Source organism: Mus musculus, chromosome 6, assembly GCF_000001635.26.
Source record: "Mus musculus strain C57BL/6J chromosome 6, GRCm38.p6 C57BL/6J".
Lineage (NCBI taxonomy): Eukaryota > Metazoa > Chordata > Mammalia > Rodentia > Muridae > Mus > Mus musculus.
This window is the reverse complement of record NC_000072.6, coordinates 95,868,955-95,888,270: the sequence shown is the minus strand read 5'-3', so window position 1 is coordinate 95,888,270 and position 19,316 is coordinate 95,868,955. Positions and strand designations below refer to the sequence as shown.

At 40.0% G+C, this 19,316-nt stretch overlaps 1 long non-coding RNA gene across 1 annotated transcript in view; it reads right to left on the bottom strand.

Moving 5' to 3' along the window:
- Gm32009 overlaps nucleotides 1–19,316 on the bottom strand; it is a 50,206-nt gene that overhangs the window by 3,844 nt on the left and 27,046 nt on the right. The window contains exon 2 of the long non-coding RNA XR_377891.3: nucleotides 14,067–14,367. This is a non-coding gene — a long non-coding RNA (predicted gene, 32009). The remainder of the gene's footprint in view (nucleotides 1–14,066; nucleotides 14,368–19,316) is intronic.

Below are 19,316 nucleotides of genomic sequence, written 5' to 3'. Positions count from 1 at the left end.
CAACCGGTGAGATGCACCCAATACCTTGACCTCAGATAAGTGAATACCCATACTATACAAAGTGACTTCATAATTTTTCCTAGGCAGCCCTCAAGGTCATCTAGTCCAATGTAGCAACTGCATCATGAAGGCAGAGACATCTAGCCCTCATGGACTCCTTCAGTGAACCTCTCTTCATCCTCTTATTTCTAGTTTTTCTTTCCCTTCTTCACTCCCTTGCTCAGTCCTCAGTTACCCTGAAGCCTTTGTACTGCCTGCATATAGATCAAAAAAGATCAACGATCACAGGACGAGAGATGCCTCTGGCTTCTTTTTCTCCAGGCTATTTCCTAATATTCTTCCAAAATGTTCTACCCTTTCTTAAACTCTTTTCTAATGTGCCCTTATCCCTTGACAGCATTGCTGTGCTTTCCAAAACAGTTTCACCACTCAGCCTCAGACTATATCATCTGTGAGTCGCATGCATATAACCACACTAAAGGTTCACTACCAATGAACCTGGAGAGAGGAGGCACCAGTGAGTCCAAAGTCAGGAAGAATAGAAGCTAGAACCTTAAACACAGGCGTAGGTTTTATTCCTCACCCAGCTAACAGCATACTGTATCACGAAGGCAGAAAAACATGGCCCATGCCTGTTTAAAGCTCTGTAAGCATTTAAATACCAACACAGGGGGTGGCAAAATGGCTAAAGGATAAAGAGCGTGTAGTACTCTTTAGAGGACCCAAATATGGTCCCAGGCACCCTCTTCATGGCTCACAACCTCCTGTAATGGCCAGCTCCAGGGACTCTTATGCCCTCTTGTGGCCTCCATGGGCATGCACAAGCCTCACACATTTATATATGTGTGTGATTAAATAAAAAAATATTTTGAGGGTCTGGAGACATGGCTTAGCAGTTAAGAGCACTTGTTGCTCTTTCAGAGCAACCATATTTGATTCTCAGCACCTATAAGGTATCTCACAACTATCAGTATCATCTGTTTTGGGAGATCTAATCCCCTCTTTGGACCTCTCCATAAGCACCAGGCACACACATGCAGTCAAAACATTTGTATGTGGATAAAATAAAATTTAAAAATCAAACCTTTATTAAATATTATAATATTAATACATGTGTACAGTGTGTTTAGAGCCCATCCACTACAATCACATTCTCTCCTCTCAAGTTCCTTCCTTATAATCTCTTCCCCATATTTTTTCCCTCCTAACATCACATAGTCCCTCTGGGTGTGTGTGTGTGTGTGTGTGTGTGTGTGTCCCTTTAGGGTTGCCTGGGTGAGCATGGGTTTGAGAGCATCTACTTTACATAACAACTCAAGTCTTGCTTTCAGCTCCTGATCTGCTCCAACCACCCTTTCGGCTGTGACTACGCACAGCTCAGCTTTTCCACTCTTGGAACTGAGTCTTTAGCGCTTGTCCATATTGACTTTGCTTCCATATGAAATATTTACATATGTTTATCACTTCATCATCATTTAGCACAGCATCTGTTTGCCAAAAATGAGTCAGGCCCCAGCCACAGCAGCTTGTGGGATCACGTGAGCTCTCAGAGAAAAGAGCAAACTGGCTTTTGGGGAGGTTCTCTTAGAAATGAGCTGCTTCTGTCTGGGTTACCTACCTCTCATCTTACCCTCACACTCAAGTACATGCTTCATGCCTCCCTTCACTTCAGATGTAACAGCATCCATGGGACATGGAAAGAAGCGTGGAGTGCCCCGTTGTCTGAGGACATGAAGTCTAGAGAGGTGAAGTAGTTCAGACACTGAGAGCCCATACCTGATTCTTAGCCTGCTGCCATTTCATTAAATCTGCTGAGATAGCTAACTGAAGTAACTCCTAAACCCAATTTTACCATTAAAAACAACATCTAAAATTTAGTGCATCTTTGAGTTTGTTTCCATTTTTGTTTTGCTTGCTTATTTTTTAAACTTCTATTGAGACAGGATGTCACTTTGTAGACCAGGCTTGCCTCAAACTCATAGAAAGCAACCTGCCTCTACCTTCTGAGTTGCTAGGAATAAGGGTATATGCCATCACATCCTGCTCATTTAATGAGCTGTTATATATATGACATTTTTATGTGACTTCTAAATGCCAACTAAAGGCTCAAAATCCTGAGAGGCTGTAGGTTAGCCCTTGCTCCGCGACACATGTGACTCATTCAGCTTGTCTTTTGCCTCACAGGCCCATCAACCAATCCTTCCCATGAGAATAGAAGACAAGAGCTGAGAGAAGTTGAATTGGGATGATTCTTGGCCCACTCCCCATCCCGCAAGATAAGAGTATTTCTAAGGACAGACTAGATGGTAGTTATAACACTAGAGACATATATTCTATAGTCTATGTCTATAGAACAGACCTGCATGCAGATCTATAATAAATCCATTTTCCCTGTCCCACCTTTATTTAACCCTAGCACAGAACTCCATGACAAAATTCCCCAAAGAGCATTACATCAATTTCTTAACTTGGGGGTCACATGTGAGACAAAAATTGAAATAGTCACTTCCTTTCTGAAGTTTTCTAAAGACGGGAGACTCTCTGGAGCCAACTTCAATGACGGGAAGAGGACAGAGCCTCGGGGACAGCAGCTGTCACACCCAGCACAGCAAATTTCCCATGCACCAAGGAGCTTCCTTGCCTATCTCAACCCTTCCTGCTCATTACCCACAAGCACAGCAGCAAACGCCATCAGTAGTCACTGTGGTGTGGGCCATAGAAGCAGCAGCTGGCTGCCTCCAAGCCCCCCAGCAATGGTAGAAGTGCATTGTTAATAACTGCCCTTATGTCACTTCCGTCAAGTTCCCTAAAAACAGATGGGGACCAGGATTCAGCAATACAAGACTTAGCCACAGACAAGTTTCAGAATCTTTCAGAGGTGGAGAAAGCAAAACAGAATAAAGAAGAACTAAAGAGATAGCTCAGTGGATAAAAGTGTTTGCCTTACAAAACCAAGGACCTGAGGACACACATCCAGAACTTATATAAAAGATGGTGTGGTAGCACATGTGTACAACCTCAAAGCTGCTGTAGTGAGATAGGAAGCAGAGAGAGAAAGCTCTACAGAAGCTCACAGCCAGCCAGCCTGGTGTACATAGCATCAAACCAAAGGAGGCCCTACCTCAAATAAGGTCAACAGTGGAGGATATCATTCAACCTTCACCTAACAAGAGTGAGTTCTGGGTATGCCTACACTAACACACAAACAGCAAGCTCATATGTAAGTGTGCAGAAACATGTGTGTGCACACAATTAAAATTTTCAATTTTTAATTGAAAATCGATTAAAGAATCAAGCTAGAATATGGCCACAAGAAAATCGAGCTTTGGCCTGAAACTTGGAAAGAAAATCACTCTAGAGCATAAACTGGCCAATGACTTGTCCTTTTCTGAAGCAGGGGAGTGGATGTTTGTATCTGTCATTGACTCACAAGTTACTGGTGACTAATATAGGAAGGTGGGCTTACCCGCAGAGTCAGGAGGCAGCTGTAAGCTAAGAAATGCTCAGAGTAACTTGAAATATTGGCCAAGGATCATTTAAGGGCAATCTATTTGGGAAACCAACATGGTACTATATCTGTCTTCTGAGGACAATCCTAACAGGTGTATTCTCAGGTCACTTCATGACAAACATTATTGCCTGCTCATAGCATTTTTCCTTCTTTCTTTTTCTTTTCTTTCTTATCTCTTCCTATGACGATCAATCTTCTTGTCAAATTGATTGCATCTGAAATCCACTAAGCAACACACCTTGAGGTGGATCTGTGAAGACATTTCCAGGAAGAATTAACTAAGGGAGGTAAAACCCTCCCCAAGACTGTGCGCAGCTTTCAGGATGGTGGTCCATGTGTAAACAGCTCTAAGGAGAAACCAGCACTGCTTACCACCGTCCCTACTTACTAGAGTGTGCATGCCCACTGCGCTGGTGATGTCAGGACACAGATTCTTCAGACTTCCAGGGTGGACTGGAGACCAGTAGATCCCAGGAACCTTCCAGGTGCTCGGGTTTACTGCTGAGACATCTCCCACTCAGGAATTCTCAGCCTCTGTAGTATGGAGTCACTGTTGGACTAAAAACCTCTGTTGTATAAGCCAATCTTACAAATTTCCTCTCATGATATGTTCAGTATATCAGGTCACTTGCTCTAGAGAACCCTAATACATGCCCCCATTTCTTCATTCATACTACTAGATACCACTCTGATAGGCTGCACCCATGCTATTCTTATAGCTCCTCTTTGTTAGGGAAACTCAAGCTAAAGTCATTATGATGGTAATATTCATGTCACTAAATGTTACTATATTGGTTACTTCTGTATCTCTGTTACCGAAATACCTGCCCTAACAATTCAAGTGCAGGAATTCTTCACTGTAGCTTATGGCTTCAGAGGGAAAGGTGTGGCAAAGCAGCAAGTTTCTTTATAGCAGGTCAGAAAGCAGAGGGAAGGGAATACCATCTCCTTCTTCTCCTATTATATTTCATCTCAGCTCCCAACGCTTGGGTTGCACTGCCTAATATAGACAGTGTGTCTTCCTCCTTAGTCAGTCATCTCTGAACATACCTTTCACAGATACACCAAAAGTTGTGACACCCCAACCCTCTAAGTGACTCTATATACACTCAAGTTGAAATGTATGAAGATTAACCATTACATTATCTATGCCCATGGGCTCCAGTGAAGTAGCTTTAAGAAACAAAGAATAGAAGATTGTGTTTGGAAGAAAGAATGACTCTCTTTCCTTCTTAGAGCCATGAAATGTAAGTCAGTTAATACATTGACACTCCTTCATTGTTCTAATTTCCAAAGATCTGTTTGTAAAGTAGGTAGTTTCTTCATTCTGCAGGACCTCAGAGAGGGTCAGAAGAGGACCTTGTGCTGTCAAAGCCTTCTTGTTGAGGTCCAAATTCACATAGAAATTTTAAAGACAATAAATGTTTCAACCCACCAGGCAACCCAGCCTCTTTGAAGGCTTCGGAGCACCCTACCAATAAACATTTGCTTATTTCTGAACTTGAAGGGAGGGTACCTGAGATAACTCAAGACAGGATTGGTGGGTCACTTTTTCTGTTAACATGGGTGCTTTTTTCCATTTTCTCCTATCACTGGCAAGATGAAAAGGGCAGATAGCATGCTCTGTTGTTAAACTGACACCATTATTGATATTTTCCAAATTATTACCAGAAAGACCTGGCACTCACATGTTTTATTTAAGGCAGTTTCTGCATTGTTTGGACATTAGATTATTTATGTCAAAAACGGTATATTGGGTGAACATTTATTCACCCAGTAGCATTTATTAGTTACAACCAAGCAGTTTTAAGACCAGAATAAAGAATTGCAAGAGGGAGGGGGAAGTGGCCAAGGATCATTTTTTTCTGGCGCTCTCCCTGACAAGCAGAGATTTTGTTCAAGTTATAAACTAAATCCCCGACGCTTGCTTGGTAGGGCTGCTACAGTTCCCTAAGTGACCAGCTGCTGGGATGCCTACTCAGTCAGCCAGGGAAACAGGACAATGTCAAACATCATCTGTGTACAGGAGGCTGAGCTGTGTAAGTAGTGGTACAAACATGGGCACCAGGCAGTCTTTTGAATAACTAGGATATAACACTAATTACCTGCAATCTTATACTACTTCTCTTCCTTAAAACAGCAGGCAGTAAAAGAAACTGCTAAGAGGATTGAGAAAACATTAAATATGACCAGGTTACATGTATCTGTTCACAGTATGTTTTGTCTACTAAAAATGTGATGAGAATTGACTAAGGGAGGGTATTTGCATTAGCATGAAAGTGATCTACTCAGCCCAGCCCTGGACTATGCAGTTCCATTCATCACAATAGAATAGGTTCCTGGAGTATGCCAGGAAAATGACCATGAGGAGGTGCACCACATGCAGAAGCACTGGCTCGTGCACATCAGTCTTGTCTGAGCTACTGGTGTTGCTTATCTGCCACAAGCCACTCACAGCGTTTCCGAGGTGGTGTCTGAGAAAGCAAAGAACTCCAGGGGAACAGCAGACATAGAGGAGAGAAAATGTCTGTCAAACTACAAGGCTGTAAACTTACATTGCCATGAATCTAAGATGACAAGCCTAAGTCACAGGAAGGGAAGTGCCACTTGAATTACACAAGTCTCCTCTAAAAAAATGGTACAAACCAGTGAAGTAGCCTTGACTATCCCATGTTTCCTTTCTGCTTCATAAATTCAGCCCAGAAATTTATCTTAATTCTCTCCCATTTTATTTTTCTTGCTATGTGAACTGAAATTGATTCGATTATTTAACATTAATTTGCTGAATGTTTTCTTTGAACAGGCATCTCCATAGAGCATTGTCAAGAGTTCACTGACAGCCCATAGATATCTCACCAAGTCAAATCATTTTTCTACCATAAAGGTAGGTAATGAGAGTCAAAATATATTTATTGACTACCATATGTAATCACTCTTTTGCTAACATAACTGTTTTATATACATTAAAAGACAGATGCTGGGTACGGAAAGATGACTCAGAGGTTAAGAGCATTTGCTGCTCTTCCAGAAGACTCAAGTTCAGTTCCCACACCCACATTAGGGCTCACAACCATCTGTAACTCCAGACCTTCAAGGACACAGCATCCTCTTCTGGTCTCCAGGGGCATTGTATCCATGTGTGTGTGTGTGTGTGTGTGTCTGTCTGTCTGTCTGTCTGTCTGTCTGTGTCTGTGTGTGTCTGTGTGTGTGTAAAAGAAAAAGGGAAATCTTTAAAAGTAAAATGCAACTGATGTCTTGGGGGTTTGTATTAGTTTCTTTTCAATTTCTATGCAAAATACCATGACCAAGACAACTTATATTTTTAAAAAATATGTTTAATTAGGTTTCTAGGTTATGGGTTAACCAAGAGTTTCAAAGGACTATAGTTCACCACACTAGGCAGTGTAACAGCAAGCAACAAACATGTTAGCATTGGAGCAGAAGCTGACAGTTCACATCCCAACCAACAAACAAGAAGTAGAGACTGAGTACATGAACGTTTTGAAAGGCCAGTGCCCACCCCCAAAGACATATCTCCCCCACAAGGCCACACCTCTAATCCTTCCTAAATAGTTTCACCAAATGGAGACCAAGTAGTCAAACATAATAACCTATGTGGACTATGTTCTCAACTACCACTAGGCTCCTGTGTAAATCCCAACACATGCTGTTCATACCACAATTATACCAGGGGCATGTTTTGCCTGGCCAGTCATTATTATAACTTGCAGAGTTCACAGTTGGGTAAGATCGATAGTTACTGATCTCTGCAGATGCATAGCAGCCTCTGTCACTATGAAAGCTATCCAGTAGGAATGATGCTTCTAGACCCATACAATCTTATTTCACCATGTTATATATGACTCAAGTGTGTGGAATCTTTAGCAATAGAGGCTTATCATAGAGTTCTGGAGGATAATCATGAGCAATGCTAATATCTTTTAATGTTTGGGGCTCTATGAGACCCCACTGACCAACAACTCCAAAAGAATTAAACCAATTTTGGTGCTGAGTTTTTTTATTTGATAGCCTCTAACATCTAGTGGGGTCATTGTTCCTGTTATAGGGTAACCATTTTAATATCTGTATGTATGTGTTGCATATATATATACATATATATATATGTATATATGTATATATATATATATAATTTATACAGTTGTATGTTTCTATATTACTTTTCCAAAAGTTTAGTGTTATTTGCACCTCCCCATATTCCTTCCTCTACTCTGTTTCCCCACTTCCATCTCAATCTAACTCTTCCTATTCCATTTTCTCCATTTAACTCCTTATATCACTGTATTTTATTTTCCCTCCCTTAAACCCCACCACCACCATGGCCCTTTAGTAATTTACTTACATGTATGGGCATTCCAAATAAAACACACATATCTGAAGATTCAAAGATAACATGCACAAATGTGAATAAAGTAAAAAGAGTCTATGAAGGTAGGAGGGAAAAGTGGTGGGGACATTGGAAGAGTTGAGGGGAAAGGAACGGGAAGACTGCTTTGGTCAATGCATATGATACAAATTCTGCAATTCTCATCAATGTATTCTTATAATAAAGCAAGTAGTTGTTGGGAGAAATTTTCTCAAAAAATAAACAACTCACAGAGGTAGAGAGATGACTATTCAGTTAAGAACATTTGTGGCTCACAGAGGACCCAGGTTTAGTTCCTAACATGCAGCTGGTGGCTCATACCTGCTGGTAACTCCAGTCCCAGTAAATCTGATGCCTTTTTTGACCTCTTGAGGTCCTAGACACACGTGATGATCTTCTGAGTTCCTAGACACATGTGATGCACACCTGTACATGCTGGCAAAGCACTAATACGCATAAAATAAAATAAATGTTTTGTTTAAATACCTTTCCATCTGTCATTTCTTAGGGGAAGCCATCTTTGTTCAGCTCCTCTAAAAATCTGCTGGAATGGGTTTTCTTATTCCTTGCAAAGGTTTATCTCAGCCCTCTTGTTTCCTACTGTGTTCTCCACTAGAATGCCAGATGCAATCCATCTCTCTGCCATAGGTGCCTATCAGAGTCACTGGCTTAAAGATTAACTCAGTAAACACTGCTAAACTGAACTAAATAAGAAGGTCCATTAACAAACTCCACAGCCATCCTTTTAACCAGATACAAGAGCTGCTACAGGAGATAAGGAAGCCATTGAGAAGTGATAGCCAGAAGGTGAAGGGCACAAGGAAGGGAAAGGTTCTTTGATTCATATTTCCATCAACCAACATAAATATTAAGGGTCTATTTTGGCAGTAATAAGAGAGACAGGGAGAGAGATGGAGGTGGGAGGCTCCTACTTGTTAGATGAGGGAATTAGGTAGCACTAGCCATAGACAAATGAGTTATAATAGCCAGTCACAAAGACACTTCAAGTAAAATGGGAATGGGTAGTACAGGAGAGTCCTTAACAACAAGAACACGCCACACCAGTGCTCAGGAGCCACAACAGGACCCTTCCTCTGAATTATGTTATCTATTAGGAACATCTTCCTAAGGTTTTGCTTCAAGTGTCAGGTTTTTTGTTTGTTTTTTGTTTGTTTGTTTGTTTGGTTGGTTGGTTGGTTGGTTGGGTTTTTGTTGTTGTTGTTGTTGTTTTGTTTTTTGACAGGGCTTCTCTGTGTAGCTCTGGCTGTCCTGGTACTCACTTTGTAGACCAGGCTGACTTTGAACTCAAAGATTCACCTGCCTCTGCCTCCTGAGTGCTGGGACTAAAGTTTCATACCACCATGCCCAGGCCTCCTCTACTCAAAGGCTGAGAAAGAAATTAGGAAAATGACACTCTTCACGATAGTCACAAATAATATTACATACCTAGGTGTGACTCTAGCCAAGCTAGTGAAAGATCTGTATGACAAGAACTTCAAGTCTCTGAAGAAAGAAATTGAAGAAGATCTCAGAAGATGGAAAGAACTCTCATGCTCATGGATTGGCAGTATTAATATAGTAAAAATGGCCATCTTAACAAGACTGTTTTAAAACTTAAAACCACGTTGATGCGATTGTTACGGAGAGATAGTAAAGCATTCATCCTAACATCCTCAGGAAACATTTATTTTATAATTTTTGAAATGCATTGTAAATAAAGGAAAGTTTATCAATGGACATTTTTACATCACTCATTTTGCTATACTTTTGCTTTTAAAAATGTGATTGTAAGTTCCATGTTATCATCTCAGCTATGTTTCAAAAGCAAAAGCCCATGTCTTCAAGATCTCTAATATTTGAAGTATGAACATACGTGTATGCTCACACTGGCATAGACAACATGAAGAGGCAAACAGGAAAAAAGACACCACCACAGAGTGGATCCAAAGAGATCATTGCTTATATTCCAGGGGTGCACCCTCAGATAATCACGGCACTTCATCTATCTGTATGGCTATTTTTACAGCCATAATAATTCCATATTCTGTTAGATTATTGTTTGGAATCATGACTTCCTATGTAAAATTGCCAATAGTAATCATGGCACATGAAAGAAACTGATGATGCTAGCAAATTTTATGGGGAGTAAACTTAGCCATAACAAGCCAAGCTTGGACACCTGTACACAATAGACAAACATATGAGTAATAACTAAAGCAGAGAAAGATCCACTAAGTGTAGTCACACTTGGAAATGGAGCAGAGTTCCAGAGACAGCCCCCTCCCTGTGACATGCAGGCCATATCCATGTCCTGGAGTCTTGACATGAGGTTTAGGGCTAAATAGATGGCAAGAAGTTTGCATAACTATATAGTCCTGGGTAATTTGTAGCCTTTCCCATCATGTTTCTAGTGCCCTTGTGCAAGTGGTCTTACAAACTCTCAAAACTGGGTACAAACTTTTCCTGGAGCCACACTCCTCCTCTGGCTGGTACCAGAATTCAATCATTCATTTTTTCAGCATGAAACTCCAATTCCCTGGGGTCTACTGTCCCCAGAGTCTATAATACAAAGGGAACCACACAAGTGCCTCTTGAGAATATTTTCATTCCTGCCAGGATAACAATAATGACATGATAAAAATCTGCTTATGGTTATTGTACTTCCTTAAAGCATGATCCCGCTGCTATCTTCCATTCCTCAATGGTCTACAATGAATTATAGTGAAGGTATCATTAAGAGTGGACAAGAAAATATTAACCTCAATGGAGAAACCCAAACCCCAAAAGACAAGTACCTCGTGTTCTCTTATCTGTGGATCCTAGCTCCCAGGCTTCACATTAGAGTACATAATCTGGAATAACCACAAAACCCATGAAAGTAAAAAGGAGACTATGGTAGGGTAAAGGGGAGAAAAAGCTCCCGAGTGGAGTTCTGTGTGCAGTGAGGGTGAAAATGGAAAGAACGGGAAGGAGGGGATTGTAACAGGGGTGAGGGGACATTGAGAGGGTAGTGTTAAAAGCATTAAGCATGTATTAAAAGCCATAGGGAAATACACCATTTTATCAGCCTAGTGTGTGTGTGTGTGTGTGTGTGTGTTTATGCTCTCTCTCTCTCTCTATATATATATATATATAGATAGATAGATAGATAGATAGATAGATAGATAGATAGATATACATGCACTCATGCATGAGGAGAGTTAGAGTGAGGAATATAGGTGGAAATAATGGAAAGATAATACTCATAAAATTATCAAAAAAATTATAAAAAGAGTCAATATGTCAAGACAAGCACATGCACACTTGCAAGACAGAGAAGTACTAGGCCAGTTGGGCTACACACCAAGCTCCTGCCTCCAAAAACCAAAGCCAAAACAAAGCAAAAGGAATAGGCAAAGATACAAATTAAGGGTCTCTGGGAGTAACATTAGTATGGAGTCATTTTCACAGGCTGGTTTATTAAGTATATGTGGCTAACCTCTAGTGACCAGAAGTCTCTCGTTTACAAATTAGAAATTATTTTTTCCTCTCGAAGACTTCATTTAAAAGCTACATGTATGTAAATTTTCTAACAGCTCCTAGAAGAGAGCAGACACTCAAAAGTGGCAGCTATGGCGATAAATGCAATAATTAGTCTCATATGTTTACTGGTTCCAGGATGAGAACCAAATTAATCTTTGCTTTTAAAGTGTCCTTTGACACAGAAAACAGTGAAGAAGTGATGTCTTTCCTCTCAGCATCCTCCTCAGCCCTGGCACCTTGCTGCCTCCTGTCTACACAGGAAGTCCTAAGACATCAAAGCAGGTGTGGGCAACAGTGACCTCGAGGGGAGCTTGGACCAGCTCAGGCAGGGGCATGCGGCAGGCAGCTGCTTAAGGATTTGAGACTGTGTGCATAAAGTAGGCTGCTCAGCTCACAGTGAATTAGATCTCTGATTCTTTATATTTCTTCCTTAATCCCCATAGCTTTGATTTTAAGTAGCACTGGTTCATGTGTAATTCTAACAAAGGCTTCTCTCAAAATCCAAAATAACTCTATTCATTTATTATGCAGCCCTCTTTTATGACCTTATTATATAGGGAGGTTTTGTTAAACAGATTTTTCTCTCTTGCAAATTAGTACAGAACATACTTTATTTTTGTGTGTCTCAGCAAGGTTTCTAAAATCCTTCCCACATCACAGTTCATTTAAACCAATTAGAATTCCATGAACAGAAGATAAAGTATGTTATTAAAAAAAGGAGGCTGGGAATATCGAGTGGTACCAGGGCTCTGGGAAAGAGTTTGGCATTTCTTCAGAAAACTAAACATGCAACCCAGCAATTACACTCCTGGAGAAATCTCCCAGAGAAATGAAAATTTATGTTCCCCGAAATCCTTATGCACAAACTTTCACAGCAACTTTATTTGCAAGAGCTGAAAACTAAAATCAGCACAGGTGTTCTTCCACAGGAGGGAGATCTTACAAATGTGGCACGGCATATATGCCACTGGATATGTCTTATAAGGAAAGGGAACTATTGACACTTCGGGGATTATACTGACAAGGCCAGTCCCTAGGGGGTACACAGTGCTGATTCCATCTCTGTAACACATTCGAAACGAGCAAGGTGGAGGGCATGTTAGTAGACATCAGGCGTTAATGACTAGGCAGGGTGATGAAACAATGATGTATTTCTAATACACAACAATCCCAACATACACACACGAAACTCGGAAACTCTGATTACATTTCCTGAGTCACAGGACTCATGAGGATGAGTCAACACTCAACATGAGAATTATCCTAGCTATTTTGTACATGGGATTTTTTTTTTCAGTATCATTCTTCATAATTGCATTTTGATCTGCAATGTCATACAGGAAATGATGTTCATCTTAAAAACTGAGTAAAGTCAATAAGAAAAGGGCTGAATGGTGAGTTTTGAAAGAGGACAAATAAGCTAATGTTTATGCCAAGAAACCCCAGACTAAGAAGTGCATCCTCTCAAGTATGGGAAGGTACAGGTCTATTGCATTGCCCTCAAAGCTGTCTAAAATTATATCCCAGAGTGCAAACCCTCCAGAATCTTCCTTGTCTCTGTCCCTCACATCTGTGCTCCGTCCATCAATAAATTCCAGAATCCAGAATTTTTTCATCTTCTCCACGGCCACCACAGGCTCTCACCTGGATTGTTCTAGTAGTCTTGTAAATGGTTTCTAAGTCCCTCTGCTCCTCTACAGTCAATTTCAGCACAGCAGGTGGCTGATGCTTGAAAATCTTATCTGATCTTAGAACTGGCTTTATGCCTCAGCCAGTAAAAGCAATTGCCACACAAACCTGGTAACCTAACTCCATTCCCTGGAAACCCAGTGTGGAAGCATTCTAGCAAGTGGTCCTCTGACATCCATATGTGCACTATGGCAAGGGCATGCCTACACACACATACAGACACACACACACACAAATAAATAAATAAACTTAAAAATAAATTAATAAAACAATCACTACTTAGATTGGAGGGCAGTTCAAAGCATCTACCTAAGACTCCTTTCAGAACCCATCCATAGCTTCACACACGAATAAGTAGGCAAAACCCTCCCTCACACTTTCTAGATTCCACAAGATACGACTCCCACTTTAGCCTTCTATACTTCTTTACTCCTCTTTATTCCCCAGCTCAAGCACCGATGGTCAGTTTAGTTCTGCTTTTGAGTTTCTGCCTTAGGGCCTTTGTACCCTTTATTCCATGTATCTTCAACAGTTTTCTATAAAACCCCACACTCCTGACTTCCGCACAGCTCGGGTGTGTGGTTGAAGGCTCCCTTTCCACAGGTTCGTTGTACCTCTCTCTGCCCCCATTTATCTCCCAAGGAATTCAACATCCCTTGCCTACATACCTCTTGTTCATCTTACATTTTAGTCTTCCATTATAGATTTGTTTACCAGCACTGAAAATATTTCCTAGTACACACAACACACTCTATTTGTTGGGGAAAAATCCTACATGAATAAAAAATGAAGCAAACAGATAATGCAGTGTCATGCAACAGGAAACACTGGTTAGAGTTTTGATACAGAGTCTCTTCCCTCAAGTTAAAGTCACAGACTTCCTATACCCTGCCTGTTTGCTTGAACAATTCATGATTCCTTTGCCAGATTATAATTGCCTACACATCACCCACTGCTGACCTGGTTTGTTCAAATGGCTCCTAAGAAGACGTCTCCACAAGATCAGAAGCTCAACAGCTAAAGCTGGAATTGGGCTCTTTGTAATTCTCTAGTTAGAACTAAGCACACCCATCCTCAGCTGCTTCACGCTCTTCCATTTTTCTCTTTTTGACATTTTGAGAGTATGCTCTAATCTTATGGTGGCCATGTCTTCTCTTTCAGATGCAATTAAAACAGCTTCTGCCGCTCATATTTCTCCACTTCCACATTTCTCCATTAACATCTTCCAAGGTGGAATCTTGTCACCACAAAGATGTAAGTCCTAAACAAAAGTGGGAAAACCCATCATGAGGCAGAGGCAATATTTTTAAGCTCAAAAGAACAAGACAAAGTTTATACTAAATCTTGCTAGCTGTCTTGACTGAAGCAACCATTTTTCCACTAGACTTTAGAAATGCAGATTTGAATAACTCATTTTAAAGCAAATCAGAAACTTATGTTTTTATCTGACTATTCTACCCTGAAATGTCACTCTGAGTTTAAAGCTCTTGAATGTTGTTTTATGGAGAGTCCTTGGAGATAACTTTGTATATTGCAGATTTGGTTTGTATAGCACAGCGTTTGAAGAGAACACTGACAACAGTGAGAAAAACCATGGGCGGGGGTGAAATACATAAAGGAGACTCTACTCTTAGGAAAGAGGTGCAAGGCAGGAGGAATCACGCTGCATTCTGAGCAAATAATAAAATACACTCGGTTCTGTGGGGAAGAAACCTAAAAACCACGGACTTCATCTTTCTTCCTGTAACGCAGAAAGGCTTCTTTTAAGATTGGACAATGCATTTCCAAGAGTAAGACCAGCAGCAGCAGCATTATAACAATGATTATAATATCCACAATGATGCTTAAAAGCCATTAGATATTACCATTCCAATTCACATCACTGTTCCCTTTGAAAGCACTGTTTATACTACTCAAATGGAGGCTCATCCCTGCCCTGCAGAAAACCATGACTCCACTGGGCAGCTTCTTTCTTAACCTGCTGTCTGCTTGTTTGCTTGTGGAGAGAAAGATTTACACTGCTGACAAAATAATGAGGACACAATACAGGATTGTTAATTGTAAGTACACTGAAGATCAGTCTAGGTTCACACCTCGCAACTAGCAATTCCCTAATTCCTCTGCCCCTGCTTCTAACTAACTGCATTCTACTCCTTGCTTCTGTGGGTTTGACTCTTATGCATGCTTCATCTTATTTGAATCATAGAGCATGACCCCTTCTGATCCTAACTTGTGTCAATTAGGATAGTGTCCCTGGGGGTCAGCCATGGTGTCACAAGTGCACATAATAAGATTTCCTTCCCTTTCTTTGGACCTATGTAGCCAGGCTTTTCCACTTTGTAAGACGATTTTACAATGTGAATTGCTTGAAAACTGATAAGACTAAATACTGTGCTTTGTTTCCACCAAGAAGCCGAGACATGATGGACTCTTTAATGAGTATTTCCTTCCAGATTTCATTTTTAAGTTAGCATCACATGGTGGCTTTCATTATAACACTTCCATATGTTGCTGTCATATTTTATTCTTACTTAGCCCTCCTCCCCACCTCGTGCTAATCCTTTTCCTCCCTGGAACAAACCCTCTTCTTCTTGCCCGAGCTAGTATCTCGCCGGCAAGAATTCACTCGGACAGCCGGATCCTTCTATGGCAAAGCTTTTAGTGCTTCAACATAAGGAAGACCCCGAACCTGGAAAATGGTGCTGCTTATATAGGCCGCAGCATGACATTTCAGCACCTGATGTGGCGTGACAGCACCTGATTAGTTGTTTGCCCATTACCCCATTACTATGCCCCAAGATGGGCAGTGACTGGGCGTGAATTTACTCTTGCACTTGCGCATAAGGCTTGTTTACTAGTTAGGTGCAGTGGAAGCCAGCGCCATCTTATAATGGCGATTGCTCACGGCACGGCTCTCCACACCTTCTCTCTGTCTTCCTCAGGATTCTTTTCCTCCTGCTCATAGTCCCCTTTCTGCTTTCAGAAGATTTCATTTGTAAACTAAATGAGATCCCATTATGTGTATTCTCAACACTGCAGTCCTCCCCCTGTCAATGGAACATCAGATTGCTTCTGGGCTGGTCTATTTCTTACTACTGTAAGAAACACAAGAGTTCTGGTGTTTCTTCCACACACTGATCCCATTTACTTTAGAGACCTGTGCACCAGTGAGATTGCTGGGTTAAATTCATTTCTGTTTTTAGCATACTAGGAGTCTCTACACTGCTTTGCCTAACAGATTCATCCTTTTATATTCCCAACAAGAGATGTACAAACTGCAACACAATAATGTAAGAATCATGAAAAGGCAAAGCAATATGACTCTTAGAAAAAGAATCAAGACTCATCAACTCCTGAACACAAGTATGACCAGTGACCTGAGAATGGATGAATTTAATCCAGAACCTGGAGAGTCAACAACACAAAGGATGAATGAGAAATCAATGGCAATAAGAACTCATCAACAACATGGAAGAAAAATAAGCAAGGAAGTTCATTCTGAAAAAAAAAGGTGAATTATTAGATAGATTCAACAGGGCAGAAAAAGATAACTGGGATGGTGGATAAAGCTAATAACATAACCGTATTCAGATATCAATAAAAAAAGGCATAAGCATGACCATGATGCTCAAGAATTTGATAAAGATCAAGAAACTAGAGGTAAGAATTTAAAAGACAGAAGTTCAGGTAAGCAGTAAAGGCATAGAAAGTCTATGCACTGAAGGGATAACAGAAAGTCCCTACACTCCAGGGACATTTAAACAGAAGAGGTTTTAGAACCCTAAGCAGACATGACTAAATAAGAACTTCTCCCTGATACAAGGGTGTCAGGGATACAAATCAATGTTGCTGAAAGGACCCTGATAGAGCTGTCTCTTGTGAGGCTATGCCGGTGCCTGGCAAACACAGAAGTGGATGCTTACAGTCAGCTATTGGATGGATCACAGGGCCCCCAATGGAGGAGCTAGAGAAAGTACCCAAGAAGCTAAAGGGAACTGCAACCCTATAGGTGGAACAACATTATGAACTAACCAGTACCCCGGAGCTCTTGTCTCTAGCTGCATATGCATCAAAAGATGGCCTAGTCAGCCATCAGTGGAACGAGAGGCCCACTGGACTTGCAAACTTTATATGCCCCAGTACAGGGGAACGCCAGGGCCAAAAAATGGGAGTGGATGGGTAGGGGAGTGGGGGGAAGGGGGAGGGTATGGGAGACTTTTGGGATAGCATTGAAAATGTAAATGAGGAAAATACCTAATAAAAAATATTAAAAAAGAAAAAAAAACTCCATGCCTCGAAGGAGAAGGGATAGTAACTCTCTACTCCCAAATATTAAACAAGGTCATTTGATTTAAAAAAATAAAAAAACAAAAACAAAAACAAAACAAAACAAAACAAAAAAAAACCAAATCAATGTTAAAGGCAATAAAAGAAAAGTACTAATGTATAAGGGCAGAACCATCAGAATTACATTGCATCTCTAATCAGCAACCCTTAAATCAAAGATTCCTGAAAGCAAATAACTGCCAACCATGACTACTATATGCAGAGAAGCTGGCTTTTACAGTTAATGAATAAGAACATTTCAAGACCAGCACAAACTGAGACAGTTCATGACTACCAAGTCAGCAAGACAGAAAATATTTAAAGAAATAGCGTGTGTAGAAAAAGAAGTAAATCTCATCCAAGTGAACCCAGAAAAGATAAAAGTAGAGCTAGAAAGGGATGCAACGTGTCCAACATAGCAGACAAGGAAACCATTGAAACCAAAGGAAGGGAATGAAAGTAAAGCAAACCAATCATAATCAAATGAATTAGTAAATCTCTCCCCATAGTTAATGTATGTGTAAATAAACTTAATTAAGCAATAAATAACATAGGGTTGAACAGATTATGTTCAAGAAAACATACCTTACTGGTAAAGACCCCTACAGATTGGGATTCGAAGGATGAACAACAATATGCCAAAAGTAAACAAAAATTAAGACCCAGTTGGCATAGCTATTTTGATATCTAATAAAGTAGGCTACCAAAAAAAAAAAAGCCTCTGAGTTATACTATACACTAAGTGAAATGGACTTATCAGGTCTGCTAAGTTTATCTGTAGAATATCAAATCCAACAGAAATAGAACACACATTCTTTTAAAAAAACAGATCCATGGAACCAACCATCTTTAAAGTAGTTAATAGTCTAGGATACAAATAAGACATTCCAAATAAAAAAGAATCAAGATAATTTCTTGTAGGATATAAAACCATAGCAATCCATGACATTAAAGCTGTAATTTAAGAACCTCCCAACAAGGAAAAATCGAGCACCAGATGGATTCATTATAAAATTCAACCATCTCTTTAAAGAAGCACTAGATCCAATGGTCCTCAAACTGCTGCATACCATAGAGAGGAATCAACACTGTTAAATGTATTCTACCAAACCAACATTACTCTCATAGAGAGTATTATTATCTATTACTCTAGACAATATTAAAGTATTACTAGTTCCATTCTTCTAATAGAGAACATGGATGAGGATACAACAAAGGTAACTATAGATTAGTTTTCCTGATGAATATAGATTAAAACATTTGGAAAACAAACTCAAGAACTTGTTAATTAAAATTTTAAATTGTTTTCATTTGAGCAATGAAAATTTGATTCAACATATGCAGAACATTACAAATAGACTGAAATAAACTTAAAGACAGAAGTCACATGACCACCTCAATCCACACAGAAAATTACTTTGATGAAGTTCAACTTTCTGAAGGAATTAGTAATAAAAGAAAAATGCTGACACATTTTTAAAAAGCAAGATATGACAAACCCATAACCTGAAACATAGTAAATTATAAAAATCTCAGAGTTTTCTCTAACATCTGTCATGAGGCATGGGTGCTAACTTTCTTCACTCATTTTTTTTTTTAAATGAAGTGGTTGCTTTATTTTATTTTAACTTTATTGTTTTTTGTTTTTTTGGTTTTTTTTAAAGATTTATTTATTATTATATGTAAGTACACTGTAGCTGTCTTCAGACACACCAGAAGAGGGAGTCAGATCTTGTTACGGATGGTTGTGAGCCACCATGTGGTTGCTGGGATTTGAACCCTGGACCTTCGGAAAACCAGTCAGGTGCTCTTACCCACTGAGCCATCTCACCAGCCCACTTTCTTCACTCTTATTCAACATAATAATTGAAATTTCAACTAAAG